This window comes from Mastigoproctus giganteus, chromosome 4 (assembly GCF_048544385.1).
Source record: "Mastigoproctus giganteus isolate SK-2022 chromosome 4, ASM4854438v1, whole genome shotgun sequence".
Lineage (NCBI taxonomy): Eukaryota > Metazoa > Arthropoda > Arachnida > Uropygi > Thelyphonidae > Mastigoproctus > Mastigoproctus giganteus.
The window spans coordinates 155291426-155313074 of NC_143578.1; the positions used below are offsets into that span (position 1 = coordinate 155291426).

General features: G+C 38.5%; 1 protein-coding gene across 2 annotated transcripts in view; it reads right to left on the reverse strand.

The window, feature by feature from the left end:
• Nucleotides 1-21649, reverse strand: part of LOC150087127 (disco-interacting protein 2-like) — a 1128863-nt gene that overhangs the window by 724143 nt on the left and 383071 nt on the right. The window lies entirely within an intron of this gene.

The following is a 21649-nucleotide window of genomic DNA, read 5'->3' on the forward strand; positions in this document are numbered from 1 at the left end:
CATTTTCAGAATCTTCTCTTCATTCCTATCGTGTTGCGTTCAGTTGGGGTGATTCCAGTCCGACTGCCATTTCTTGTAAAGACAAAGGCAAATCGTGCATAAGCGAATTCGGTTCGTGTTATATAAGATATCGTTCCCCTATTTATAAATCGTGTATGATCGAATTCGTGTAGTGTAAACACGTGTTATACGAGGACTGACTGTACACCGATGAGCCAAAACATTATGCCCACCTACTTATTATGATGTTGGTCCACCACATGCAGCCAAAACAGCTCGTACCTGGCAAGGCATGGATGTTATAAGATTTCTAAATGTGTTTTGTGGTATCTGGTACCAACACGTAACCAGCAGATCCTTTAACTCCTGCAAGGTCAGTGGTTGAGATGCCGCAGATCAGAGTTGCTATTCCAACACAAACCACAGATGCTCGATGGGATTGATGTCTGGGGAATTTGGAGGCCAGGGCAATACTTGGAAGTCTTCCTCATGTTCTGTGAACCAGTCTTGAACAATCCAGGTGGTGTGGCATCATGCATTACCTCCTGAAAGACAGCACCACCAGAGGGGAAGACCGTTGTTGTGAAAGGATGTACCTGGTCAGCAATGATGTTTAGGTAGGTGGTAGACATCAGAGTGCCCAGCACAAGGATGACTGGACTCAGGGTATCCCAGCAGAACATTGCCCAAAGCATGACACCACTGCCACCAGCTTGTTTTCGTCCCACGGTGCATCCAGGCACCATCACTTTCCCAGGTAAATGATGCACACGTACCCGGCTGTTCACATGGTGCACCAGGAAATGTGATTCATCCAACCAGACGACCTTCTTCCAATCACATAAGGTCCAGTTTCGATGCTCGCGTGCCCATGTATCGCGGGTGAACCGTGGTTAGCATGGGCACTCGGAGCAGCCTGCCGCTATGCAGCCCCATTTTCAGCAGGATTCAATGTACTGTGTATTGTGACACATTACTCCCACCGTGGTAGATGACTTTCATCAACCGGTGAAATACCACCCCTTTGCTTATTGGAGGCTTGAAGTGGTGAAACCCATGTTTAGTCTCTAGAGCAAAGTTTCCGGCATCCCCCTCTCCCCATACTTTCCCTTTAACCCATGCACGGTACTAAGTACTTTAGGTTTTGATACCTTTCGTGTTTGGGGTTTTCATAAAAAAAAAAAAAAAAAAAAACCACCAGCATTCCAATTACCGGCGAGTTGCGCCACAGTTGCCATGTACCATCCAGGAGAGACTTCGCTCACCATGAGCATTGATGAGCTGTGGTCGTCCAACACCTCACCGGCGCTTCATGAGTTTCCCCTCCTTTTGGTGGATACTTACCACAGGTAACCATGAACACCCCACCAGCCATGCTGTTTCGGGAAATGCTCTGACCCAGTCATCTGGCCATCACAATTTGTCAAACTCGCTTATGTCCGCTGCCTTTCCCATCTGAAGAACAAAAGTAACACTGATTAACGGAGCTCAGTAACAGGCGTTTTTTATACCGTGTCCCGACCCCATGCACGTACCATAGTTCATCTGCAGTTGCTTCGATTTACATAACGACTCACTGGTCATAATGTTTTGGCTCATCAGTGTAGCGCTTTGTCCAAGCCTCAATTCAGGTACAGGGTGAAGGTTATGCTGAAACAAAAATGTATGCATTTTGACTTCTGCAGAGAGAGAATCTGAAACTATTAGCCTTTGCCTAGAGATGAGGTGATCAATGGCTTATTGCACTGTCTATTAATAATCCTCATTTTGCATGAGTGGAAAAATATGCTAAAGTCACTGACACAGAGGGTGTGTTACAGTTGGAGTAAGTCATTCGGTAATGGAGTTTACTTTAATGGCAAAATGTGTAATGCTTAAAACAAATCCATGCAGTTTCTTCTTCTCTTAGCAAAATGGCAAGTAGAAGGTGGATCCTACATGTTCTTTTTAAACTAAAAGAACACTGGGCTAAAGTGTTTTAGAAAAAACAGGGAGGTGACCTCTTAGACCAAGGCCACAAAGTTCTTTTAATCCAAGGATTGCCTTAGTAAGAATAAGAGCCTTTTTTTAAATTCTTTTATGGTAAATGCCTTACTATAAGAATGAAAGTACTTTTATTATAAGTTAAGTGCATGCTCTTCATTTTTATATTTTAGGATCAGGAACTCTGGAGAGCAGGATGATGGTGCATAATTGTTATGATATGTCTCCCAGTCCCCAAGAGCATTGGTTATTGCAGATAAATCATCTGCAATAGCATATCCATTATAATCCACTATAATTCAGGTAGAACAGTCTCTTAAAGTATATTGTAAAAATTGGAGTTGCAGGTGTGCATCAGCTCCACCCTTCGCTCACCATGAACATCCACCCCACATAATCCTTTGCAGTTCTGTTGGCAGGAGGTAGTTTGACCAATTCAACACAGCTCTTTGTACACCTTAACTACAATGAACCATAAGCAACTGACAAGATGTGCCATTTCTGATATGGAATCACTTGATACACAAGCTCCCACAATCATGCCTTTTTGAAACTGCCCTTTTTACTACATCCCATAACTGCTACTTTATCACTTTTACTTGCACAACCAGATGCATATTATCACTGTTCTAGCGTATATTTAGCTTTTTATACTGCGAGCTATGTGGCATAGTCCATTATGGAGGGGGGGTCAAAATTGAGTGTATATATACACTGAGTTGGCTTTCCATTAGCATCTCCTACCTAATACCTTGTGGAGCCATTTTTTGCTAGCAATATAGCCTGTACACACCTTGGCATATACTACACAAGGTGTTCTGCAGTAGTGCTACCCATGCATTGCACAATGTATCTAATAATTCCTACACATTGTCAGGGTGCTGGTGATAGCATTGAATATTCTTTTCCACTGTCTGAAATATGCTTAACTGGGTTGAGATCAGGGAAGTTGGACAGCCATTGGAGGATGAAGAATTCACTGTCATTCCTGAAACCAGTTATCAACCTGCCAGGCCTTCAGTCATAGCACACTATCTTGCTGATAGAAATAGAGTTGTCTGGATATGTCATCACAAGGTGGACGTTCCTATCAAGGTGTTGATTAACAATAATCAGAGATCCCAGCATGTCACAAAAACAGCAACCAAACCATAACACCACTGCCTCCTGCCTGGACATAGTCAACTCAACAACAAAAATTATTTTGAAAAGAAAATTATATACGTTTTCATTTAAGGTTATTATAAATTTATTAATGGAAATTTGTTAAGTCACATATATTAGTGCAATATTTTATTTATTAAGAACACACATGTTTATTAGAAGAGAATTTATTGCATAGTTAAGTATACATCTTTGAATTTTTTTAACAATCCTAAAACTTTTAAGAGCACTGGCCAATCCAGAATCTCACGAGGCAATAATTATACCGGAGGTGTATTCCCGTTATGGGTACAGTCTGACAAATTTTGAGCATTTTCTTCTAGCAGATTCAGGAAGCGACTAGTCTGACCCACAGTGCATCCTGGTATTTGGTTGGGAATATTACTCAATGTGGAGTGAACGTATGAGGGAATTATTTATGGATGGCACTTTTTTGCTCTTTCCTCCTCATTTTTCTCAAATTTTCGTCATACTAGCTAGAAAAGATGGAGGTGCAGTTTTCCCTATATTGTTTTTTTTTACTGCTGAATAAAAGACCTGAAACATATATAAAATTATAATGGTATGTGAACTTTGGCCTCAACTGAATCCAGAGAGCATAAATGTGGATTATGAATTTGCAATACATCATGCTATTTTTTGCAGTGTTTCCTGAAGTAAACATTAATGGTTGCTTATTTCATTTAATTAAAAATCTTCAGAAACACTTTGCATCATGCCAAGTTTGGCATTTCATATTTGTCATCTTCTAGGAAGATACAATACAGATGTTGACTTTGCATTACATTAAAAAATGATCATGTCTATTGAATTTGTTCCCCAAGAACACATTATTCATGCAATTACCAGTATAGAAAATATTTACCAGAAGAGTTTGAACCAATTGTAGAATGGTTTATCAATACGTGACATCTCAGAAACAATGGTATCAGAGCTGCACCAACATTTCCCTCTAATATTTGGTCCATATACCAACTAACATTAAGTGAAAGTGATAGAACAAACAATTTTGCTGAAGCTTGCCATTGCAAACTACAGTTGGCTTTTGGTAGTAGTATTGCTCCCCCTACTTTGTGGAGTTTTATAGATAAATTAAGGAAAATTCAAATAACTTACGATATAGATTTCGAAAGAATTATTGCCAGCCATGAACATCCACTTAAATGAACACACTATGAAGAAGCTGACCACAGAATTTTAAATAAGATCAATAACTATAATCGGCAAAATATTAGAGAATATCTTCATCATATATGCTACAACTACAATACGGATTAAAAAAGTAAATGATTTGTAGTATTATAGTATATTTTCCATGATTATTAAAAAAATTCGAAGATGCATACTTAACTACATAATAAATTCTCTTCTAATAAACATCCATGTTCTTAAATAAAATATTGCAATAATATATTTGAATTTCCTGACCTTTCTGCATCCTCCGTATTTGGTGGTGACAGGCTTGAACCCCGGTCTAATCAAAAAGCGTGTGCTACACAATGCTGCTCCTTCCCACCTGGCTACGGAGGCGCCCCTAGGAGAATGCATCTGGCTAATTAATTTAATTTTGTGTTGTTTAGAGCAGACAAGGTTGTAGTCTACTACAAGAAAAAAACTTATTATAATACTGTATATGGCTGACTCCTAAGAAAGAACATTCATTACTTAGAAATGTACAGAGGTAAGTGGTAATGTTGTTCCTTACTAACATTTACACAAGCCCCCAGGGATCCTCATTGCTGATATCATCAACCAGAGATTTTCTTCTAAGCTTTTTTTTTCTTTTTTTATGAAAAATAATTTCGGTATGTTTCCTTCTGATGGATATGAATGTGTTTCAAAAATAGAACCAGTTCTGAATTCATTTGAAACTCCTGGTTTACTGCCCTTGTCTTCTGAAATTTATGAGTTCTTCAGTCCTCCAAATGTCATCTCAAGGATTCCTGACCCTCTTCCCTCATGAATTTGTTGGAAGCAAGAGTAAGTGCTTTTTGGGTGGATCTGAAGCAGAGGGCCTCACATGATCAGAGAAAAATGAGAACATGCATGCATCAAAGGTATCCATCTGGTGTTTTTCATGGAATACAAGTTCCTGATCTTTGTGTTTGCTGAAGATATGGGGGGGGGGGTTAGCCTTGGACTAGAAAAAAGTTACGAGACTGTGTTATTAGCACACCAAAGTGGATGAACAATCCATTTCCCAATTAATGTAGAAATAGAAGGAATACAGAAGGTTATAACTATGTTAGTTCTCCAATGAAGAGGCTGGAGGTAGTAGGATCAATTATCGAGAGTCACTTCATGTGTAGAGACCTCCTCTATTGATATGATGCGACTTCCATTTGGTTTCACTCTTCTTACCAGTTACTGTTCAAAGAAAATATTAAATCAGCATTGGTGTAATGGAAAGAATTGAAAAAAAAAAAAAAAACACCAGCTGTGCCAATACTATTATTCTTTCATTTTTTCCCCCCAATCCTTCCATCAATGCCAATAGGAATTGCACCTTTTGATGCATATGATGCACAAAAGCAAACTTACACTGCATCAGCCAAAAAAAAAAAAAAAAAAAACCTTCCCCATTTCACCCATCCATTCACTCCAAATGTTTGTCTAGTTCTGCACTGAATTTACTTAAGCTGTCAACTGATACAATGACATATGGAAGTTTGTTCCAGCAATGAACCACCCGCTGGATAAAGGCAAATTTCCACACAGCTATTGACTAACTGTCTTTCCTCAATTTGAATTTATGTCACCCTCAGGCAATTAATCTGGGCAAGAGAAAGAATCGCATCAGCATTAAGTGTGCTCGGATCATTCAAGGCCTTATACACTTCAATCAGATCACCTTGCAAGTGCCTAGTCACAAGACACTGTAATTTGCAAAACTTAAGCCTTTCTTCATAACAGCAATTCTTTGTTCTATTCACTAATTTTGTTGAACTTCTCTGTACTCATTCTAGCAACTCTACATCCTTCTTAAAATGAGGCTTCCAGACCTGTAAGCAGTATTCAAGGTGTGGCCTAACCATTGCCTTATACAAGGGGATAATCACCTCCTTATCTGTGCTAGAAAATTTCCTCTATATCACTGACAAGACACCATGAGCTACTATTGCAGACTGTCTGCAGTGCACAGAAAACTACATATCTGACTGCACAATTACCCCAGGTCCTTTTCATTCTCTACCACCATGAGTGTAGTTCCACAGAGTTGATACATTACTCTGGGGTTACTTCTACCATATGCAGTACTTTACATTTGTCAATGTTAAACTTCCATTGCCACTTCACAGCCCATCTGCTCAACTCTTCTAGATTCTGTTACAGTAGCATACTGTCATCAGTGTCATTAACTTCCCTGCCAACCTTTGTGTTTTCTGCAAACTGAGATATTAAGCTTGATATACCTTCATCAATATTATTGATAAATATAGAAAACAACAATGGGCCACACACAGATCCTGGGGGACACCACCACTAACATTATTCCAAAAAGAGCAGTGTCCATTGATTACTACTCCCTTTCTTCTCCGACTCAACCATCCCTTTATCCATAGCAACAATTTGCCCTTAATGGCATACTGCTCCAATTTGTACAGTAGTCTTCCATGAGTAACAGTATCAAAAGCTTTCCTAAGATCGAAGTATATGATATCATAATTATATTTTGCATCCAGTTCCTTTGTGACCACATCATAGTATCCAATCAAATTGGTCAGACAAGACTTCCCCTTAACACGTTCGCTGCCGATCATGGGTCAGCATGCTATCGTCAATAGCACGGCACAGAAGGAGACTGTCGCCAGAAGCCGACTGTGTTTCCATAATGAAGAAAATTAGTAATAAGGGACTGTTAGGTATACCATATCAATATTCAAGTGTCATGTAAGCAGTTTCCAAAAGATTTTGAAATTCACGTGCCAGCGCATGATAGGCACTGGAGGTCAAATTTGGCTTTAAATGCCGCATCATGCGCTGGTACGTGACACAAAAACATAATAATATAGTATGTAAATAATAAAACAAAAAACATGGTAAGATTAAGAAATACGTTCTATTTCTTACTGAACCAATACAGATTACAAATACTATGTGTAAGAATGTTACTTATGTATAATGTTCGCACAATCTAAGCAATAGCCGGGTGATCCTTCACTAACACTGCAGATATAGATTGTATCCTTACGTTTCCCTTCGGAATAGCAACGTTTGCTTTGCTTCCTCAATATCTTTCCACCTTTTCTTTCTTACTGTGGTTTGAGCACATGTTCCAGTTCAGGTTGCAGCAAAGACTCGGATTTTGTGAAAAGAAACTGTTTCATCGATGTTACGTCATTTTCCCACATGACATTTTCCAACTTACCGGAATCCTGCAGTGGAAGTGTAGCCTCTTCCACAATAGCTTCTTCATCTACACTTTCCAAATACGAAGCGTCCTTTGGAGGGATAAAATCTTCGTCATCGTCGTAACTGATGTCACTGGGATATACGTCAGATAAATCCTCCAACATTTTTTCAAAATCTTCATCTCTAAGGGATTTTTTATATTGCACTTTTCTTCTTTTTGGGCACGACTGGCCTGCTAAACTGTCGTCTGCACAACTCATATTACAAGGCTTTTCCGCACGTCACGTAACAAAATTTTCAACACCACATACAACTACATATAGTTTACACCCTTTACTTGACGCCGAAACAAATATACACAGCAGAAACACAATGCCAACTGAAGTTGACAACTTCATACAAAAGTCTAATGAATCCCATGCCCACGCATTATTGGCTACTGGGTAATGATGCCACATCCCATGCCTGAGCGTGATCGGCTCTTCAATACTGCTGCGACATAATTTGCTGGTGCCTGATTGGCAGCGAATGTGTTAACGAATCCATGCTGTGTCCGAACTGTAACTGAAGTCATGTCTAGATGATCCTACAGTGCTTCTTTAACCAGTGCCTCCATTAATTTCCCCAGAATAGAAGTTAAACCAATAGGTCTGTAATTACTTGTGTCACCCTTTGATCCTCCTTTGTGAATTGGTGTCATATTTGCACATCTCCAGTCCATGGGTACCTCCCCTAAGTCCAAAGAAGCTCTCATAATTATGGCTAAGGGCTTGCTTACTTCTTTTGCCTCTTTTAATATTACTTGATAGATGATATCCCAGGAGCCTTTCTTATGTTTATTTTCAACAATTTCTCCTCCACTTTGCTCTTGGTTATTACAAAATCATTTATCTCATTGCCATAGTTTAATACACCTCTGGCATTCCCCTCCCTGAATAATTTCTCATGTGTAAACGTAGATGCAAAATACTCATTCAGTTTGTTAGCTACCAGAGCAGGATTCATCAACGGTCAAACAATCGATATCAAGTGGACCAATCTGATTCATCCCCTTCCTCCTAAAGTTTACATAAGTAAAGAACTATTTGGTGTTTTTCTTTGCATCCTTTGCCAAAGATATCTCGTAATCTGCCTTTGCTTTGCCTGCCTAACCTCCTTTGTGACTTGATTACAAACCGGCTTATATTTATCATAGGCTTCCACATCACCCATTAATTTATATGTATCCCATGTATTTTTCTTCTCTGCTACATGTCTCATTAGTTCATCTGACATCTGTTTAGAAAATATATTTCTTGGTTGGTATGAAAAGCCTGTTAGCTTCCAAGATTAATTCTTTGAATTCTTCCCATTTAGAATTTTCTGTTGGTAACATCATCAGTTTGTCCCAATGTATAGACTTTAAAAACTGTCTCAGACCACCGTAGTCACCTTTACAAAGGCAAAAACCCTTCCCTTTACTCCTGATGGTAGTTAACACTTTGACTAAATCCCACATCAGCACACTATGATCAATGCCACCTAGTGGTTCCTTTATCTGCAGATTCTAAATGCATGAAGAATCACTACTGATAATCAGATCAAGAGTGTTACTCCCTCTGGTTGCCTCTCTAACATGCTGCAGTAGAAAGCAATCATCCAATAAATCCATGCCTAACCTCCTGTTGGGCGAATGACCAACCCACAAGTTCCGGTCAATATCTTGGAAATTAAAATCCCCTATTCTAAGATAATCTGATTTACTGGCCTATTCTATTTCTCTGTACAGTTGTTCATATATTCATCAGCGTCATTAGGCCTATAACACACTCCCACTCTCCACATTTCTTTCCAGTGTTAATGTCACATCAAACTGAATCAACACTGCACTATCCATCCATGTCCTCTGGTTGCACTTCCTTAGATTTTATGTATTTCTTAACTAATATTGTGCAAAAAGGATAGGTGGAATAGGACCAGAGTATGTCTACCAGGGGCAAATGTTGATGACATTGTTGTTGTTGTTGTTGTTGGGTTTAACGACACATAGGCTACTTGGGCCATATTGTGTCTTCTAATGGTGAATATGAAATAATATCTATATTTTATGATATATTTGCATCCGGTTTAGGAAAGTAAATAGTTCCTTTTTATTAGAATCATCTCCCAGAATCTGCAATAAATTTATTGATGACTGTGTTTTAGCAATTGATTTAAAAGTATCTAAGCGGATGTTCTGAAAGTGGGGACAGTCCACTAACAAATGGCGAATGGTCAGTTGTACTTGACACGATGTACATTGTGGAGCGCTGTCATTAGTTAATAGATACAGGTGAGCGAGATGAGTATGCCCAATCCTGAGCCTTCCTAAAATTGTTTCTTCTCGTCTGCTTTTCTGGAAGCTGGAGGGCCACAGCTTTGGTTCTGGTTTTATTTGGTATAATTTGTTTCCTGGATAACCTCTCCAGATTAATGACCAGCTATTGTAACATGCTTTATGGATGATATGTTTATAATCAGTATATGGGGTTCGAAAAGTCTGCAAACGAGTAGTATCTGGTTGTTTGGCTGCAAGATCTGCTCTTTCATTTCCTGCTATCCCAGAATGACCTGGAATCCAGCAGAATGTCACAGTTTGGTTTGACTCATTACACACAAGTAATTTAGAATGGATTTGTTTTATTACAGGGTGACAGGAGTTGGTATTACTATTTATGGCAGAGACAGCATTGAGCGAGTCAGTGTATATTATGGCAGGCGAAATTAGAAGTTGAATAATATGAGAAGTTGAGTAATAGCATAAAGCTCAGCAGTGAAGATACTGCATTCTACAGGTAATGAGACAGAAGTGCTGAAAGATGTAAAGATCGCCGCAGCGCCTACTTGGGTCTCAGTTTTTGATCCATCTGTATAGATCTTACAGGCCTGTGAATTAGACGCAGAGTGAGCTTCATGTAACTGTGCAATATTGAAGGGACACAAGGTGTTCTTTCCCCACTGTAGGAAATAGTCATTGTAAATTGCAGGGATATTTGTCCACGGTGGATCAGGCAGTGTTATGTCCTGATATATATTGTCGATTTCAATATTCCACGTTTGAGTTAGTTCTTTAAGTCTAAGTGCAGCAGGTCTGTTTTCATTTGGTTTACTGTTGTAAAATGAGTCCCATTCGGTATTGTACAGACATCTCCAATTCGGGTGGGAGGGAAGACTGCAGATTTTTGCGGCATATATTAAAAGCAATGTTTTCCTCCGAAGATGTAAGGGAGGTTCGTGGGCTTCAATGTAAAGGCTCTGGACTGGGGAGGTTCTGAAAGCCCCTAGAGAAACTCGAAAGGCACTGTGCTGGATGGTATTTAATCGTTCTAAAGTACTCTTCCTTGCAGAGTCATACACTGGAGAACCGTAGTCCAAACAGGATCTGATGTGAGCTCTATAAATATGGATAAGCGTATGCCGATCAGCGCCCCAAGACATGGATGACACACACCGAAGGATATTCAATTTCTTCAAGCAGATGGTACGAAGATAGGCCACATGTGCTTGAAAGTTCAGTTTTCTATCTAGTATCAGGCCAAGAAAGCGGACAGTGTTAACCAGAGGAACCGACACATTTTTTATCTTTAACTCAGGATCAGGATGAAATGACCGGAGTTTTCAGAAATGAGTGGTAGTGGATTTCTGTTCAGCAAGATGGTATCCATTGCGTAAAGTCCACGATTCTATTCTGTTTAGAGTAATTTGTAACTGTCTTTCGATAGTATACATATTTTGTGATTGGCACGATATGATGAGGTCATCTGCATACATATATACTTCAATAGTTTTTGGAAGATCTTCCAATATATTGTTGACCCTAATTGCGAATAGGGTTGGACTCAGTATGGAACCCTGTGGGACACCCTCTTCTTGAATATGAGATATTGATAGGAAGTTTTTATATGTGACTTGAAAGGTATGTAACTTTAAAAAGTTCTGAATAATTTGAGGGAGATAGCCTCTCAACCCTAACTGATGCATATCTGTGATAATACCATGACGGCATGTGGTGTCGAATGCTTTCTGAATATCTAGGTTAACCATAACTAAATGTTGTCTCCTGATGAAGGCGTTACGTATGTTGGATTCAATTTTGACAAGTAAATCTAGGGTGGACCTGTTTTTGTGGAAGCCATATTGGTGATCAGAAAGCAGATTTTGGGATTCTAGAATCCAGGTGAGCCTCTTATGCACCATCCTTTCGAAGATCTTTCCCAAACAGCTTGTCAATGATATTGGTCTGTAATTTTGAACTAGAAAGGTATCTTTTCCCGGTTTTGGTATTGCACAAATATAGGAATGACGCCATGAGAGAGGATATGTGTTTTCTGAGAAGATCCTGTTATAAAATAGCAATAGTGTATACACAGATGTTTAAGCATTCTGTAGTGAATGCCGTCTGGTCCTGCTGCACTATTTGGAGATTTACTCAAGGATTCTTTGAGTTCAGCTATAGTAAAGGGCTGGTTATATGGAAGTGGAAGATTAGTTGAAAAATTCAATTTTTTACGTTCTTCATTAGTTTTAATTCTCTGAAAAGCAGTCACATAAGTGGTTGAGGCGGAAGTATTATAGAAAGATTCTGCTAAAGCATTTGCGATGTCAGTAGGAGAAGATAGGTCCTGCCCATTCCACTGTATTATTGGAGACTGTAACGGTAGAAATTTTCCATTGAGAGCTTGTATTTTTTTCCAGATAATCCGAGTGTCAGTATTTTTGTTAATAGTTGAGGCGAACTTAATCCAGGAGTCACGTTTTGCTTTTTTCCTAATTTGTCTTGCTTTGGCTCTCAGTTTTTTGAAAACTATAAGGTTGGTGGTAGTGGGGAATTTGCGAGATTGGTTCCAAGCACGGTTTTTTTCTACTTTCGCTATGGTACAATCTTGATTCCACCACTGGTTTTGGTGTACCCGCTTGCTCTGGTTGGATTTTGGAATAGAAATTTCGGCTGCTGATAATATATGGCTGGTAATGTGTTTGGTTACGTCATCAATATGTTGTTGTTGTACATACTGTTTGTTTAGTAGGACACAAGTACAGTAGTTTTTTCAGTCTGCTTTGTGGAAATTCCAAGATATACGGGCTTTGGGGCATGATACGACCTGTGTTTGAATTGAGCTGATGATGGGAAAATGGTCACTGTGGAATGGATCATTCAACACCAACCATTCCATACTTGGAAAAAGAGATGCTGAACAGATAGATTAGTCTATGGCAGATGTTGTACCTGTAGGTAACTGAACATAAGTTGGAGAGCCAGTGTTTAATACAGTCAGATTATGGTTATCTAGGAATGTTTCGATTAATTGGCCTCTCTTATCCATGATGGAAGATCCCCACAATGGATGGTGACCGTTGAAATCGCCGAGCAAACAGACTGGAGGTGGCAATTGTGTGATAAGATTGTCAAGTTCAGTCTGGGAGCAAGGATAATTCGGTGGGATATAAATGGATGCAAGTGTTAACGATATTCCCATTGCAATCTGAACCGCTACAACTTCTAAAGAGGTTTGTAGTTGGAGATGTCTTGACGGTATGTTAGTTCTGATAAGAATAGCCACCCCACCACGAGCAGGAGTGTCAGAATCCCTGTCTCGCCTAAACATAGAATAATTTTTAATTTTCAGAGAAACTTGTGGTGATAAAAAGGTTTCCTGTAAACATACACCTATTGCTTTAGTTTGTATGAGTAAATCATTCAAGTCATCTATATTACTGCATAATCCTCTACAGTTCCACTGAAGGAATTTATTCATTTGCTGGATTTATTCGAGGAAGATTGATCTGACTGTTTTTTCTGGGAAGGTTTCTGTCTGCTTAGTTTTGATTTTTCATTTCTGGGAAAGGTTGGGCATCCTGTATCCATGGTGTCATTAGCATGTAACTCTAGTACTGTCTCTTCATCCTCTGACTGAACCTCCATTTCCATGTTGCTAATCCTTGGTTTCGCTTTCTTCTGGTTTTCAATATTAGCTGATTTTGATTTTGTTGTTTCTGGCAAGGTTGAGATAGCATCAGTTGGGATGCTGATTGGGGTGTTGCTGGTCTCACTGACTGTAGTTTTCTTATTGTAAGTTAACGCAGTTTTGACCCAGGCGGCAAAGGAAATATTCGGTTCGATGGAGACATCTGTTTGGGTTGCAGCTGAGCGGATATTTGAATGAGCAGCAGCCCAGAAAGCCAGTTGCTGGGGATTTCAGGAACTGCTGGGGGGTCATGAAACAAGTAAATACATGGGCTGGGTTACAGTAACTAAGAGTAAGAACAGACACATGTATACTTGCATGTACACCAATGCTAGGAGTATAGTAATTAAATTTGATGAATTTGTAGTGCTGGTTAAGATATCCAAGGCGGATATTGTTGGGACATCAGAGACATGGTGACTCAGATATAAGGGATGCACAATTGGAATTTGGGAAGTACAATGTGTACAGAAAGGATAGACTGGATAGGAAAGGAGGAGGGATTAGGCTGTTAGTTGAGAAACACATAAAATCTAAGGAAGTGTATCCAGTTGACATAGATGGACAGTTCAATGTTGAGTCAGTTTGGTGTGACATAAGCACTGCAAAAGCAAAAATGAGGACAGGAGTTTGTTATAGGCATATTGACTCTGATGAGTAAAATGAACAATTATACAAAGAAAAAGAGTGGGCCAGTAAATCAGTACCTTATAATGGGGGATTTTAACTTCCTAGATATAGAACTTGTGGTTGGTCACTCGCACACTAGCAAGACTCTTGTGGATTTATTGGATGACTGTTTACTTCAGCAACATGCTAGAGAGTAAACAAGAGTGAGTAACACTCTTGATCTGATTATCAGCGGTGATTATTCATGCATTAAGAATTTACAGATAAAGGAACCTCTAGGTTGCAGTGATCACAGTATACTGATGTGGGATTTACTTAAAGATGTTACTACCATCAGGTGTAAAGGGAATGGTTTTTCCTTTTGTAAAGGCAGCGGTCTCTGAGATTTTTTTAGGTTCTATAAAGTGGGATCAACTGATGATGTTACTAACAGAAAATTCTAAATGGGAAGCATTCATGGAAGCAATTTTGGAAACTACTGGGCTTTTTGTTCCGACTAAGAAATACTACTCTAGGTTTTAGGCCTAAATGGATGCCAGATGAACTAATGAGACTCGTAGGAGAGAAGAAAAATGCATGGGATGCACATAAATTGTAAGGTGACACAGAAGCCAATGGTATATACAAGCTCACAAAGAATCAAGTCACAAAGGAGGTTAGGCAACCGAAGGTATATTATGAGAAATTTTTGGCAAAGGATGCAAAGAAAAACAGCAAAGACTTCTTTACTTATATAAACTCTAAAAGTAAGGGGATGAATTAGATTGGTCCACTTGATATCAATGGTTTCACTGCAGCTGACCATTCTAAGATAGCTGCCAAAATAAATGCTGTATTTTGGTATTTTGCATCTACATTCACACATGAGGAGTTATTTGAGGAGGAGGGGGCTAGATGTTTATAAAACTCTAAGAGGGAGTTAAATGATTTTGTAATAACTGAGAGCAAAGTGGAGGAGAAATTGTTGAAGTTAAAGATAAGAAAGGCACCTGGGGTAGATGGGGTCTATCCAGTTATATTAAAGGAGGCAGCAAACCCTTAGCCATAATTATGATAGCATCACTGGACTCAGAGGAAATCCCCACAGACTGGAGATGTGCAAATGTATCTTCAATTCACAAAGGAGGATCAAAGAGTGACACGAGAAATTATAGACCTGTTAATTTGACTTCTGTTCCAGGGAAAATAATGAAGTCACTGGTTAAAGAAGAATTGCAGAATCATCTAGACAAGAGAGCAGTAACAATTCAGACACAGCATGGGTTTGTGAAGGGGAAATCTTGTCTCACTAATCTGATTCAATACTATGATGTGGTCACAAAGGAACTGGATGCAAAAAATAATTTTGATATCATATACTTGGATTTCAGAAAAGCTTTTGATACCGTTGCACATGGAAGACAAATGGGAGCAGTATGGCATTAAGTGCAAGTTGCTACAATGGATAAAACGGTTGAGTGGGAGAAAACAGAGAGTGGAAATCAATGGGTACTGCTGTACGTGGACTAATGTTATTAATGGTAGCCCTCTTGTTTCAGTGTTGGGCCCATTGTTGTTTTGTATATTTATCAATGATATTGATGAAGGTATATCAAGCTTAATATCACAGTTTTCAGATGATACAAAGATTGGTAGGTACTGTAATGACAGTATACTGCTGCAACAGGTTCTGAAAAAGTTGGGTAGATGGGCTGAGAAGTGGCAACTGACAACTGACAACCTTGACAAATGCAAAATACTGCATATTGGTAGCAGTAACTCCAGAGTAACGTATCAACTATGTGGAATTACACTCAGGGTGGTAGAGAATGAAAAGGATCTGGGGGTAATTGTGCAGTCAGATATGAAATTTCCTGAGCAGTGCAGACAGTCTTCAAGAGTAGCTCATGGTGTCTTGTCAATGATGTAGAGGAAATTTTGCAAGCAGGGATAAGGAGATGATTATCCCCTTGTATAAGGCAATGATCAGGCCACACCCTGATACTGCGTACAGGTCTGGAAGCCTCATTTGAGGTAGGATGTAAAGTTGCTAGAAAGACTACAGAGAAGGACAACAAGATTGGCGAGGGGAACAAAGGGTGCTCTTATGAAGTAAGGCTTAAATTCTGCAAATTGCAGCTTCTGGAGACTATGCACCTGCGAGGCAATCTAACTGAGGTATATAAGGTCTTGAATGGAATGAGCAGGCTCAATGCTGATGGGATTCTTCCTCTTGCTTAGATTCGAAACCTGAGGGGGCATAGATTCAAACTGAAGACAGTTGCAGCACAGATGTGCAAAAGTTTGCCTTTAGCCAGCGAGTAGTTGTTTGCTGAACAAACTTCCATCTGTTGTTGTGGAAGTTGATAGCTTAAATAAATTCAAGGCAGAACTAGACAAACATTTGGAATGAACGGATCAGTGAAATGGAAAGGTTTTTTTTTTTTTTTTTGGCTGATGTTGTATAAGCTTGCTTTCTTGCATCATGTGCCTCTACTAACGCTAATGCTAATAGTATATCCCTTCCTCCATTTCTATCCTGTACACATTGTACTCCTCAAATTTCAACTCTGCATTCCTTATATCTGTGTGACACCACGTCTCTGATATCCCAACAATATCTGCCTTTAATATTTTGACCAGCACCTCAAATTCATCTAATTTATTTACTACACTCCTAGCATTGGTGTACATGACAGTATACATGTACATGTTCTTATTCTTAGTTACCCTAACACAGCACATGTATTTACTTGTTCCGTGCTGACTTCCAGCAGTCTTCGAAATCCCCGGAACCTTGTTTTCCATGCTGCTGCTCATTCGAACAGAAGCAGTGCAAGAATCACTTTCACCTCTGCCAGCGACTACTGTTAATCTATTAGTCCATACATCCCCCCCCCCTCAAGCTAGCAGTTTTCTGGTCCACCTAACACTGCCTCGATAGCATCAGAAAATATTCTTGCACCCTTTCTATTTAAGTGAATTTCATCCCTGTAGAAACAGTCTTTCCTGTTAACAAGCACAGACCAGGCTGAGAAAAAGTCTTCCCATGAGCCTTGCACAATCTTTCCAGGGCCGAATTCATTGACAAGGCTCTCATCATATACTCCATCCCATCATGTCTGGGCAGAATTGCAAACTACTTCAAATTCAACCCTAACTCGCAGCTTTTTTTCAACATTGACCTGTACTTGTTAAGTAATTCCACTGTTCTCCTACTCTTAATATCATTAATGCCAATGTGTACAACTATACAGTAAACCCCGGCTATTCGCGGTATCTGTATTCGCGGTTGCTGATTTAATATAAAATGAAACCTAAAAAAATGTGAATTTTAAAGCTGTGAGTAAAAAAAGCGGAAACGCCATAAAAAACATGGGCGTGGCTAAAATCATCTTTCCCGGTCAAAACAGCGGTCACTGGGTGGGGGAGAGGGGTGACAAAATCGCGAGCGTGGATGTTTCTCGCTAATCCTTGTTCAGTATGTGCTATGTGCTTGTCATGGAAGGTTTCGCCGTTTGCATTTAATTTATATACTTATAAATTGAATAAATTTATCAATTGATATGCTTACAAAAGTGATAAATCTACCGTTTTGCAGTGTAAAACAGACTCTTTCGAGCGTGTTAACGGAAGAAAGTGACTTTATTGTGGACAAGTTCTTTCTAACCCCTACAAAAATATGACTACGAATAACAAGAGAAATGTGAAAATATCAAAGAAGGTGATGACATTAGCGAATAAAATTGAGTTATTAGATAAAATTTCTAATGGTGAAAGTGTCTCCTCAGCGGCAAAACATAAAATCAATGAGTCAACGGTACGATCAATCAAGAAATCGGAAGAAAAAATCCGCCATAGTGTCCATGAAAATGCGCTAATTGTTGCATTCTTCAAAACAGAGCTTCAAAAATTTGAAGCATTACAGAGCTTCAAAAATTTGCTCTGTAACTCGTGATGTTAAATTAGAAAAAATGGAAAAAGCTTTAAATCTGTGGATAGAAGACCGAACTCAAAATAAAATTCCGTTAAGTTTACTCATCATTCGTGAAAAGGCAAAACTCCTTTACCAACACTTTAACGAAACTGGTGATAGCACTGGCGGGATAAGTTTTTTAGTTAGCAAAGGCGCTGGTTTGAAAGATTTGTTTGAAATTTCTAATAAATATTACATTTAATTTTAAATTATTTCTTATTTTCATTTCGATTTTTCACTATGTACTGTCTGTGTACATAGTCATATTATGAAGGTACATATAATACATACATAGACAAAATTTTAGACTAGTTTTTCTTATATAATTCATAGTTTGGAACGGAACCCCTTTATTACTATGGGAGCCATAACTCAGTATTCGCATTTTCGGTATTCGCGACATTTCTCAGGAACGTAACCCCCGCGAATAGCGGGGGTTTACTGTATTACCTTTTGTGCCCTTAAAAGATGATATCTGCTCTACAACATCATCAACCTTTGTTCCCCCCCCCCCGGCAGACATACCCTGGTCCTATTCCACCTCTCCTTTGTGCACAATATATTCCCCTTTTCCCTGACAATAGAGTTACCAACAATGACTAGTTCCTGTGGGACCAGTGCATTCTGCCTTGGTGTTTGCCGCTGTGTTGCCTGATGTTTAAGTGCAAGCTCTGGCATTGATGTGGCCAGCTGAGAATTTGATGAGCCCCTCAAGTGAGGTCTCCTTCGAGGGCATCTACCCTGTTTTTCAGGCTCTCATAAAGGCCCATAGCAATGCTGATTGGCACCTTACACTGATCAAACACAAAGTCATTCCCCTTGGCAATATCATGTCCCATTCCTGATAGATCCCCAAACATCAAACAAGCAGTAGATTTCAAAAGGCTGTGTTTCAGAGGACAACCACCCCTCTCAGTTCTCCCATGAGCCACAGCACTTCAACTACCTTGAGCCTTTTGCTTTGCTGCTCTGGTCTGAGGCATGATTTTAGTTCAATTCCTATACAATTAAAATATAAATTTAATATAATTAAAAATATTACACTAAACTTCTATCCCAATGCAGTAATAACACTATAAATATTTCAGTATCGAGTTTTATCTCCTCATATTTCATACAGCACTAAGAAATAGGGATACAAAAACTGAGTGAGAAAGAATCATAATGCTTTATTTTAATTCTTGAGTGAAATACTGTTAAATAAAAAAAAAAAGAACCAGCTAAAATGTGTTTAAATGCAGCCCACAGAAGAAAACTGAATGCTGAAAACAATCAATAAAAATGAACTCAAAGTGAAATCAAGCTGATTATGTAAAGAATTAAAAACATACTGTGAAATCCTCATTTTGTATTATATTGTATTTTCCGTTGTAACAATGTGAATGCAGAGGAAAGGATATCAGCTAGTAATGATTTTAACTGATGTATGATATATATATACACATGTAGGTGAGACTAAATCATGTTGTCTTATGTATGATTTAATTATTTTGGTTTTAATATAGCATTTTTTTTTTTTTTGGTAGTTGTTGGCTTTTGTGGCCATAATGCACCTCCCAAGGTTTTTGCAGTACTTTGATCCAAGCCTGAGGCGGGATTCGAACCTGCGACCTTTGGGTTGCCAGGCAGGCACTTTACCCACCTGGCTAGCCCGGTTGGCGAGGGTGCTTGTACTGCTAAAACAGCAGTACAAGCATCCTCTGCTTAGTGTTCTTAACTGTGGTTGCAAAAACAGAGTTCTGTGTGTATTTGCTTGAGCAGTGAAGGATATAATGTAAATAATTTTAACTAGTTGATACGACCAGTTAAAAAAAAAACAGTCAATTAGCCAGAAACCTAGTGTGACCAATTTTCTGGCTGACTTTAAGACACCATTTCTTTATATAAGTATAATAAATGTAGCAGAACCATTTAAACCTTTCAATATAAAGTTTAAAAACATAATCATACAACAAAACAAAATTACACTATACATTTAAGAAAATTTAATAACATACTGCAATACTGTTAATTTTCAGATTTCTCAAAACCAATAAATCTAACACTCTTGTGATCTATTTTTAGAATTTCCAATTCAGTTTCCAGTGAATGTTTTTTCCAATAGGTTTTCACCTGCTTCATGTTATTAGCACTAATTGACTCACTCTTTGAGGGTATTAAAAAAAAAAAAAAAAAAAAAAAGGAGAAGTTGAAACTAACTACAACAAACTAAAATCAATCACTCAGACAAAAAATGCACATAAAAAATACAAACTAAAACTGACTGGAAACCAAAACCTGTCACGAAACAACAGTTCCTAAAGAGAAGTTTTATCAATGACACTTCAATAAACTTCTATTAATTTCAATCCCCAAGCAGGCATTCCCTTTCTTATAACACAGCTGGGTGGAAGGGTATATAAAGCATATACTGTTGTAATGTGCAAGAAATGATGGACATGGCCACTTTAATATACTTTTGACCTATAGCATTTTACAGCCATGGACACAGGAAGCTTATGCTTGTGCAAACAACTACAGAAGATTAAAGCAGAGATGTAATTACCAAAGACACAAAACAACTTTTGGGGCAATAAACAGACAGCTTTCAAAATTATTTTGGCCAGCATTTCAACAGTTTTCTTAATTTCAGCAGTATTGGTTAAAATTAATTATGGTATTTGTTAAGTCAATTTAAATCAAAGACAGCAAACAGCTACAGAAAATTAATGCAGAGATGTAATTACCCACAGACACAAAACATAACTTTTGGGGCAATAAACAGACAGCTTTCAAAATTTCTCCTTGTCATAAATTGGAAATGCTTTGCAGCATTTCCAGTTTGGTCAGCATCTTGTTAATTATGGTATTGATTAAAGTCGATTTAAATCAAAGCCAACACCTTTAAAGGCATTTTTTTTTTCAATCGGTCCTCACAGGCACCCAGGCAGTGGCTAACAGGTAGAAGGATTAACTCCTCCTGTTTGTGAATAGTAATATTTCAGGGAAACAGTGCACAACTCTTGGTGAGAAGGATAAAAATGTAGGGGTGAATTTTTCTGTTTGTAACCAGGTGCTTGAGGAATAACAGGGTCTTGCCTAAGATGGAAACTTTACTTATATGTTTTCTTCATTTTATGCAAGCTTTTATTTCAGCATAATCACCATATCCAATACTTAAAAATATTGTATGTACTGTGCATTAATTTTTGCCATCAAGACAATGGCAATCATTTTTATATCCACTACTGTGAATATTCATCCTTATAAATGCATTTATGCATAATGGGAAGAACATACAAATTTGAGCTCTATTTTACCAATAATCATAAAATTCTTCTGCTATCAGTGATTATTTTAGGTGCAATAGCATGGATAATAACACAATGTTGATAAATAGTGCATTCTGTAAGTTGCAAGGATATTGTGACAGCTTCACTGAGGAACAAGCACTAACAGCTTGAAGATAACAACATGTGTTGCTTTATTAGGTGTAGGTCCAGAGGAAGACTTGTTCCAATTTTGAGTAGGCATTTCAAAACTTCAGGAAAGGAGGATGTTTGCCACTGTGGAGCAGCTTGCCTGCTTTTCAATTATAGGT